Genomic DNA, 9,457 nt, shown 5'->3' with positions numbered 1-9,457 from the left:
TAGAATTCACCTGTGAAGCCATCTGGTCTTGGACTTTTGTTTGTTGGAAGATTTTTAATCAGAGTTTCAATTTCAGGACTTGTGATTGGTCTGTTCATATTTTCTATTTCTTCCTGGTTCAGTCTTGGAAGGTTATACCTTTCTAAGAATTTGTCCATTTCTTCCAGGTTGTCCATTTTATTGGCATACAGTTGCTTGTAGTAGTCTCTTAGGATGCTTTGTATTTCTGTATGTCTGTTGTAACTGCTCCTTTTTCATGTCTAACTTTATTTATTTGAGTCCTCTCCCTCTTTTTCCTGATGAGTGCTGGCTTATGGTTTCTCAATTTTGTTTATCTTCTCAAAGAACCAGCTTTTAGTTTTATTGATCTTTGCTATTGTTTTCTTTGTTTCTAATTCATTTATTTCTGCTCTGATCTTTATGATTTCTTTCCTTTGGCTAACTTTGGGTTTTGTTTGTTCTTCTTTCTCTAGTTCCTTTAGGTGTAAGGTTAGATTGTTTGAGTTTTTTCTTGTTTCTTGAGGTAGGCTTGTATAGCTATAAACTTCCCTCTTAGAACTGCTTTTGCTGCATCCCATAGGTTTTGGATCGTCGTGTTTTCATTATCATTTGTCTCTAGGTATTTTCTGATTTCCTCTTTGATTTCATCAGTGATCTCTTGGCTGTTTAGCAACGTATTGTTTAACCTCCATCTGTTTGTGTTTTTTACATTTTTTCCCTGTAAATCATTTCTAATCTCATAGCATTGTGGACAGAAAAGATGCTTGATACATTTCAATTTTCTTAAATTTACTGAGGCTTGATTTGTGACCCAAGATGTGATCTATCCTGGAGAATATTCTGTGCGCCCTGGAGAAGAAAGTGTAATCTGCTGTTTTTGCATGGAATGTCCTATAAATATCAATTAAATCTATCTGGTCTATTGTGTCATTTAAAGCTTCTGTTTCTTTATTTATTTTCATTTTGGATGATCTGTCCATTGGTGTAAGTGAGGTGTTAAAGTCCCCCACTATTATTGTGTCATTGCCGATTTCCTCATTTATAGCTGTTAGCAGTTGCCTTATGTATTGAGGTGCTCCTACGTTGGGTGTATATTTACTTATAATTGTTATATCTTCTCCTTGGATTGATCCCTTGATCATTATGCAGTGTCCTTCCTTGTCTCCTGTAACATTCTTTATTTTAAAGTCTATTTTGTCTGATATGCGTATAGCTACTCCAACTTTCTTTTGATTTCCATTTGCATGGAATATCTTTTTCCATCCCCTCACTTTCAGTCTGTATCTGTCCCTAGGTCTGAAGGGGGTCTCTTGTAGACAGCATATATATGGGTCTTGTTTTTGTATCCATTCAGCGAGCCTGTGTCTTTTGGTTGGAGCATTTAATCCATTCACGTTTAAGGTAATTATCGATATGTATGTTCCTATGACCATTTTCTTAATTGTTTTGGGGTTGTTTTTGTAGGTCCTTTTCTTCTCTTGTGTTTCCCACTTAGAGAAATTTCTTTAGCATCTGTTGTAGAGCTGGTTTGGTGGTGCTGAGTTCTCTTAGCTTTTGCTTGTCTGTAAAGCTTTTGATTTCTCCATTGAATCTGAATGAGATCCTTGCCGGGTAGAGTAATCTTGCTTGTAGGTTCTTCCCTTTCATCACTTTAAGTATATCATGCCACTCCCTTCTGGCTTGTAGAGTTTCTGCTGAGAAATCAGCTGTTAACCTTATGGGAGTTCCCCTGTAGGTTATTTGTCGTTTTTCCCTTGCTGCTTTCAATAATTTTTCTTTGTCTTTAATTTTTGCCAGTTTGATTACTATGTGTCTTGGCGTGTTTCTCCTTGGGTTTATCCTGTATGGGCCTCCCTGTGCTTCCTGGACCTGGGTGGCTATTTCCTTTCCCATGTTAGGGAAATTTTCGACTATAATCTCTTCAAATATTTTCTTGGATCTTTTCTCTTTCTCTTTTCCTTCTGGGACTGCTATAATACGAATTTTGTTGCGTTTAATGTTGTCCCAGAAGTCTCGTAGGCTGTCTTTATTTCTTTTCATTCTTTTTCTTTAATCTGTTCTATATTTCTGTGAGTGTGGCTCTCGTTCCACAGGCTGCAGAATTATACTTCTTCTTGCTTCTGCTGTCTGCCCTCTGGTGGATGAGGCTATCTAAGTGGCTTGTGCAAACTTCCTGATGGGAGGGACTGGTGGTGGGTAGACCTGAGTGTTGCTCTGGTTGGCAGAGCTCAGTAAAACTTTAATCTGCTTGTCTGATGATGGGTGGGGCTGAGTTCCCTCCTTGTTGGTGTTTGGCCTGAGGCGACCCAGCACTGGAGCCTACAGGGCTCTTTGTTGGGGCTAATGGCGGACTCTGGAAGGGCTCTCACCAAGGAGTACTTCCCAGAACTTCTTCTGCCAGTGTCCTTGTCCCCACGGTGAGCCACAGCCACCCCCTGCCTCTGCAGGAGACCCTCCAACACTAGCAGGTAGGTCTGGTTCAGTCTCCCCTGGGGTCAATGCTCCTTCTCCTGTGCACACTAATTTGTGTGTTCTCTCCAAGGGTGGAGTCTCTGTTTCCCCCAGTCCTGTGGAAGTCCTGCAATCACATCCCGCTAGCCTTCAAAGTGTGATTTTCTAGGAATTCCTCTTCCCGTTGCCAGACCCCCAGGTTGGGAAGCCTGACATGGGGCTCAGAATCTTCACTCCAGTGGGTGGACTTCTGTGGTATAAGTGTTCTCCAGTCTGTGAGTCACCCCCCCAGCAGTTATGGGGTTTGATTTTACTGTGATTGTGCCCCTCTTACCATCACATTTTGGCTTCTCCTTTGTCTTTGGATATGGGGTATCTTTTTTGGTGAGTTCCAGTGTCTTCCTGTCGATGATTGTCCAGCAGGTAGTTGTGATTTTGGTGTTCTCGCAAGAGGGAGTGAGAGCACATCCTTCTACTCTGCAATCTTGGTTCAGGGCATCACCTTTATTCTGATATCTAGTCTCCTGTATTGTGTGTGTGTGTGTGCGCGCGCGCGCACGCATGCGCGCATGTGCGCATGTGTATAATGTTTGCAATATGTATCAACAGCATGGACAATGTGATATACATGCATTTGTTAGTTTTAATCTAGGGATAGTAATTAAGCATGTGAAAGCCCCTCATCAGGAATTTACTCTACAGAATATATTTGAAATGCCTTTATCAGGTTTCCACATTCAGGGGACTTATTACAAGTGGTTCAACTATTTCTATCTCAATATGCTAATTGTTAATAAGCTTAAGAAACAATAGAAATAATTTTAATTGAAAAATGAGCAGTGTTTAAGTAGTATATATTAACTATCAGTACTGTAGAGGCACCTCTGCCCTTATACGTACAGGAATATATGAATTTATGAGCCCAGCAGACTATATCTTTTAGAGTAGTTTTTTTGGCTCTGGCTCTGGTCTAGACCTGACGTTTCTGCTACCTGTTCTAACTAGTGAGTGAGTTGCACTTGCCTCTAGAATATTATTGCACCTGCCTAGATTAACCCTTTCATGCAAGATATTTGGCAATAGGCCAGCAGTGGTGACAACTAGTCATCTATGAAAAAAATCCATTCTGCCTTCTTCGTAGGTGCATGGCTACACCATACTTACAGCCCACCTAATGGATAGCTATGGTCACATGGCTATGTTTTGTCTGATGGAATGTAAGAGAATGTGAGCCTAGATTTTGGGGCCTAAGCCTTAAGACCATGAGTATGCCTCCTCCATGTTCTCTTTCCCTTCTTGTCATTTGGGTAGCTAGGACCTTGGCCATGCAGGCAACGAGGCCCTGGAGATGGTGGAGCATCAGGTTAGAAGGAACCTGAGTCCCTGCGTAACTGCATGGAATAGAGGCCACCAGCTGACTTGAAATGTTCCCTTTAGACCCTTGCTTTAAACTACCGTACTACTGTTGGATCTCTTTGCTGCATCAGCTTTGCCTTACCTCAACTAATACCTCAACTAGTACCTAATGGATTGAGCTGAACTTATAGAAGCAGGGTACCTGCTTGCTAATAATGATAGGCAGAGCAGAATTTCGTCTGAGGCTTGATACTAGAGTAACATGCCAACTTTTAGTGACTTCTGAGTTTAAGGACATGAAGTCTTCACCTACCTTTAACCGTGGGAGGCCTTCAACATCTCCCAGTGAGAATCTAACAGTTGTTAACAGCCAGTTAGACTTAGGTCAGTTTGCAACATGCCCAGTCTGAGCTCGGGGAGAGAAAGGGAGACACCAAGAATAACTCAGGTGTCTGGCTTGGGCAACTGGGGGACAGAATGGCATTTTCTAAGTGAAGAGAAAAAAGGATGAGTTCACTTTGGGATATGTTGAGTTTGAGGTGACTGCAAGATTTCCAGGTAGATCCAGAGTGAAATATTCAGGCTTAGAAATCAGAAGAGAGAGATCTGGTTTCGGGATAAAGGTTTGGGAATCATCCACATATGGAGATTACCTTAGGAGAGGGTATGAAGTGAGCAAATCAGAAGGACTAGGACAGAGCTTTAAAGAGAGCAGGCATTTAATGGATGAGGGAAGAAGAGGAACCTGCGGAGGAGATGGCGAGGCGGAGGGGTATTAGGAATTAACCAGAACACTGACATCCTGGAAGCCAAAGAGGGGACCTATCAGGAATGAGAGAGCAGTTAATAGTTCTAGATGCCAGAGAGAGGACTGAATTTGGATGATGCAGTGAGAGCAAGAGCCAGACTGCAGTGGATTTAAGGTGAATGTTAATAAAAGAAATAGAGTCAACTTCTCAAGAATTTTGGCTCTGAGCATGAGGAAAGAAATAGGACAAGAGCTGATAGAGGAGGACCAGTCTAAGGAAGTTGTTATTTTGTGTTGAGTTCACATGAGAGAAATGTGAGCATATGTAAACACTGATGGGAAGGATCCATCAGAGGGTTAAGGTGGAGGAGGTGGAGGAGAAGATGGTTGGTGGACTAAGGTCCCTGAGAGAGCAGGAACGGAAGCACAGGTAGAGGAAATAATTTTTTACTTGGAACTCAATATTCGGAAGTCAAATGTCAACTGAACACTCTAGCCCCTCATGCTCATCATGGCCAGATGTATGGCCTCTGTTTCATTCTGCATCCACCAAGGGCTCAGCACTCATTCCTTCTCCAGTTTTCAGGGGGAAAAAATCTAGTAACCCAGTCATTTCATAATTTTTCTAGAATCTACTTAGAATTTGAAGGATCCATAGAGAGGGTCATTGATCATTGTGCAATGCCAGCATAATAGCATCCTTAGACCTATAGGAAGATCACCTGTGCTGGGCTCCGTGCTTTAGAGAGCCTTACTCTGACCTCTGACCCTCCCTACAGGGCAAGGAATCTGTTGGGCCCGGAAGACATGCTCACCTGGGTCCAGCACCACTCCCTTCTATATCATGTTCAGGGTGCCTGAGAACCCAGAATTATCTGCCCAAACAGCCCTGAACCAGCCCTTCAGGAGCTGTGCAGCCTATTTCCTGACTCAGTCCTCCCAAGGTCAGACTGCCCAGTGGGAGTACCTACCCATAGTCCCCAAGGGTGCCAAAGGGACACATGTTTTATGGAGAGTGTGTAGATATGTCTAGATATGCAGTTTAGTTTGGCCACACGTGGGCACAAGGCCTTTGCAGAGTGAGATGGGGCAATGGGTAGAAATAGAAGAGGAACTGGCTCCAGGCCAGGGAAGGGCAGCCAGGGAGCCAGCTGTCTCTATATTCTGCTGTAGAACCCCAAGGAGTCTGAGAAAGCTAAATTTGAACCTAACCTTTCAGGTCATTCTAAATGTATACTTGTCAAAAGTAGGAGGGTCAAACATATTTTATTTAATAGTTTGTTACCCTGATTTATAGCTTTTAAATATTTAGACATATCTTATGCTGGCTTCTACTTACAGGCATATCTCATTTTATTGTGCTTCACTTTATAGCACTTCGCAGATATTACTTTTTTTTTTTTTAAACCAGTTGAAGGCTTGTGGGTTGCCAAGTGATGGTTAGCATTTTTTAGCAATAAAGTATTTTTAAATTGAGGTATGTACATTTTTTTAGACATAATGTTATTGCATACTTAACAGACTATAATATAGGGTAAACATATCTTTTATACGCACTGGGAAACCAAAAAATTCGTGTGACTCACTTTATTGCCATATTTGCTTTACTGTGATGGTCTGCAACCAAACCCACAATATCCCTGAGGGTGTGTCTGTATACTCTGGCTCCGGACGCAGAGGTGTTCTGTGAAATAGGCTCTCAGAGGAAGGGTAGGGTTGGTGACCCCGATTTCTGTGCTATAAATGCCCCTACCATGGATCATTTCAAGCTAGCAACATGATGTCACTGCCAGAGTTGCACAACCGGCTTTTCTGAGCCAATCGGGACAAGCCACATCCCTGCCCCAATCCACAAATAATCGGGGCTGGACTGGCCTGCATTGCGTCATCTTGCTTGCCTCTCTTTTTCTTATCCTACTCCTTCTCCTCCCCTCTTTTCGTCCTTTACCCCTCTTAGGAGCAAGCTAACTTCTTCTCCTCATAGATGGGTAATAGTTTTACAGCCATCTTCTGTTGCTTGAGTCTGGCCTTGGGTCTTAACCCTTCACCCTCATTAGCTTTTCAAAGTATTTCTTTCTTTCTTTCCTTTCTTTTTTTATTTTACAAATTTATTTCTTTATTTATTTTTGGCTGCGTTGGGTCTTTGTTGCTGTGCGTGGGCTCTCTCTAGTTGCGGCGAGCGGGGGCTACTCTTCGTTGTGGTGCACGGGTTTCTCATCGCGGTGGCTTCTCTTGCTGCGGAGCACGGGCTCTAGGCACGAGGGCTTCAGCAGTTGTGGTGCAAGGGCTTAGTTGCTCTGCGACATGTGGGATCTTCCCAGACCAGGGCTCGAACCCGTGTTCCCTGAATTGGCAGGCGGATTCTTAACCACTGCGCCACCAGGGAAGTCCCTCAAAGTATTTCTTTTAAACAAATTTGCCACTCTTTTCTACAGAAATTCTTATTGAATTTAAATCTTCTCCAGAGTGTTCCACTGCAGACTGGCTTGTATAATAATTTGGTCTGGAGCTAGATCATTCACCTGAATGACAATGATGAACTTGAAACAGAGAATGTTAAGAGGCTTTTGAAACTGTAAAGCTGTCCCCTGCTGTTGTCCCAGTTTACCAACTCTTCACAAACTATGTGCAGTTCATCACTGTCCCTTACCCGGCTTCCATGTGCGGAGTAACAGCTAAGGAAAGGAGTCCAGCATGGGGGGATCCAAAGTTCATTTTATTCTGAGACTGCAGTTGTTATTTGCAACAGGAGTGGTACCCACTTGGGTATCTGCCTCTGAATCCAGGTTCTGAGAGCTGGTTTTAAATTACCTCGTACCAGTTTGTCCGCTGGTTGTCTTGGTGACTGTTTCCCTATTTCAGTCCTCATTCTGGAGATAGTCCCTGGAGGGATGCTAAACATCATAATTGTTTTTATTTTAGTGAATATTTAACTTTAATCTGGTATTCATTAAACTTAAACTAGGTGACTGTTTAATAGTTGTGGAATGCCTTTAATACTCAAGAAAATGAAAACAAATATGAAATTCTAGAAAAGTGCTAAAGATCATAATGTTAAAAGTAAGTCAATAATAAAGCTTCTATGAATGTATCTCTTTTGAAACAGTTCTACCTATGAATTTAAGCATTTTAGTATACATTTCAAGAATAGACTCTAAAAATAAGACAGCTTGTTTCAACTGTCTCAAGCTACCTAAGACAAAAGCCTACATTTTCTAAGATTTGGTAGTTTGCATTAGCTTTATCTCATCATACTTCTTCAGATTTTGCTCTTCTAAAACTTAAAGAAAAAGAATTACCTCTGTTAGTATTATATGCCTAAGAAAAACTGTATGCAAATAGCTTAATTTTAGATGATCACCCTTCTCCAAGATGGAAGTGGAGGAAGGAAAAAGATGGTAGTGACATAGGTTACATATGTTAATCTCAGTTTGTGTCAGGTGCATGTACATTTTAAAAATAGTCCCTTCATCTTATTGGATCTTTGCATTCACATCACTTCCAATAGTGTAGGTGCTAATTTAAATGCTTGATCTCAGTCTCTTCTGATCATTACCAAATCAACTTATCCAATACTTAACATTGGTATTAGAATAAATAATGAAAGATTGGCAGTGCTTTCTTAGGAGTAGTAAATAGAATCTAGGGATTGGTTAATATTTTCAGTACTTATAATTTTGAAAGAAAGTAGTATTCTGTTTTTGCCAATTAATATAGTCTTTAGCCTGATAAACTATTTCAATATGAATTATGATTCTAATTATAAGCTCCCTGGGGCAACAGCTATGTTTATATTTTATATTTTACCTGTCATGCCTAATAATCCATATTTTCTTTACTTTTCTTTTCTTTTTTATTTTTTTTCTGAGGAAGGTTAAGAGGAAGCTATTTTTCTTAAAGTTTTGTGTGTTGGAAGATAGCTAATGGTACAAAAATTCCATGTTTATTGGAGAACAAGGAAAGGAGATAGGACATAGAGGTCTTAATGGCAAATTAACAGGCAATCTAGGGGACAATCTTTCACAGTATCATAAAATAAGGTAGTCCTCAAATCATAATTTAGTAAAATCCTCACCTTGTTTCTTTTATTTTTAAAAATATTTATTTATTTATCTGGCTGCACCGGGTCTTGGCTGTGGCATGCAGGATCTAGTTCCCTGACCAGGGATCCAACCTGGGTCCCCTGCATTGGGAGCACAGAGACTTATCCGCTGGACCACCAGGGAAGTCCCTCCCACCTTGTTTCTAAGAAAAACTTCAATACTAAAGAATTGGGGGAAAGAAAAATAGTATTATCAATGCTAAACACACTCATACACATATAAGTACTTATTGGAGGCGAAGTTCTTTCTACCAAGGACACCTTAGAGATTCCTATTTCCCAATCATTGTTCTCTCACAATCTTCTCCCAATAATTAGTCCAGAGGTAGGTCTGGGTTCCTATGATGGCAGGACATTCAACTCACTCAAGATAGTTCACCATGTCCTCATTGATACCTTAATTAACCACACTCTTCAAATCAGAGGATACAGTGAGATAAGGTATCCACGTCTCCTGATCTCAAAACAGACTTGAGAAAGTTAAGAAAACAGCAGTGACACTTCTGTGAATTCCTGGTTGGTGCCTGTTTATTTTTCTCCTCCAAGGAAAGTTCTCCCTTGTGACATTCTAATGCCTTGGATAGAATATTTGACATTTCCTGGACATTGTCCTTGAAGATTACTTAGACTTTTTGATGGCAAATCCTTTATGAGCCTTGTGGTCCTGAGATCAGAGCCAGGTGTCACAGGGGGCCCCTGCTCCACCACATAGGGCAACAGTGGTTGTTTTTGCTGAATCTCACATCGACCATCTTTGAAATCCATTAATGGAGGTCCAAGGTCCTTTGTTACCTCAGCCA

Source organism: Physeter macrocephalus, chromosome 7 (assembly GCF_002837175.3).
Source record: "Physeter macrocephalus isolate SW-GA chromosome 7, ASM283717v5, whole genome shotgun sequence".
In the NCBI taxonomy this organism is placed as follows: domain Eukaryota; kingdom Metazoa; phylum Chordata; class Mammalia; order Artiodactyla; family Physeteridae; genus Physeter; species Physeter macrocephalus.
This window is presented reverse-complemented; position numbering follows the sequence as displayed.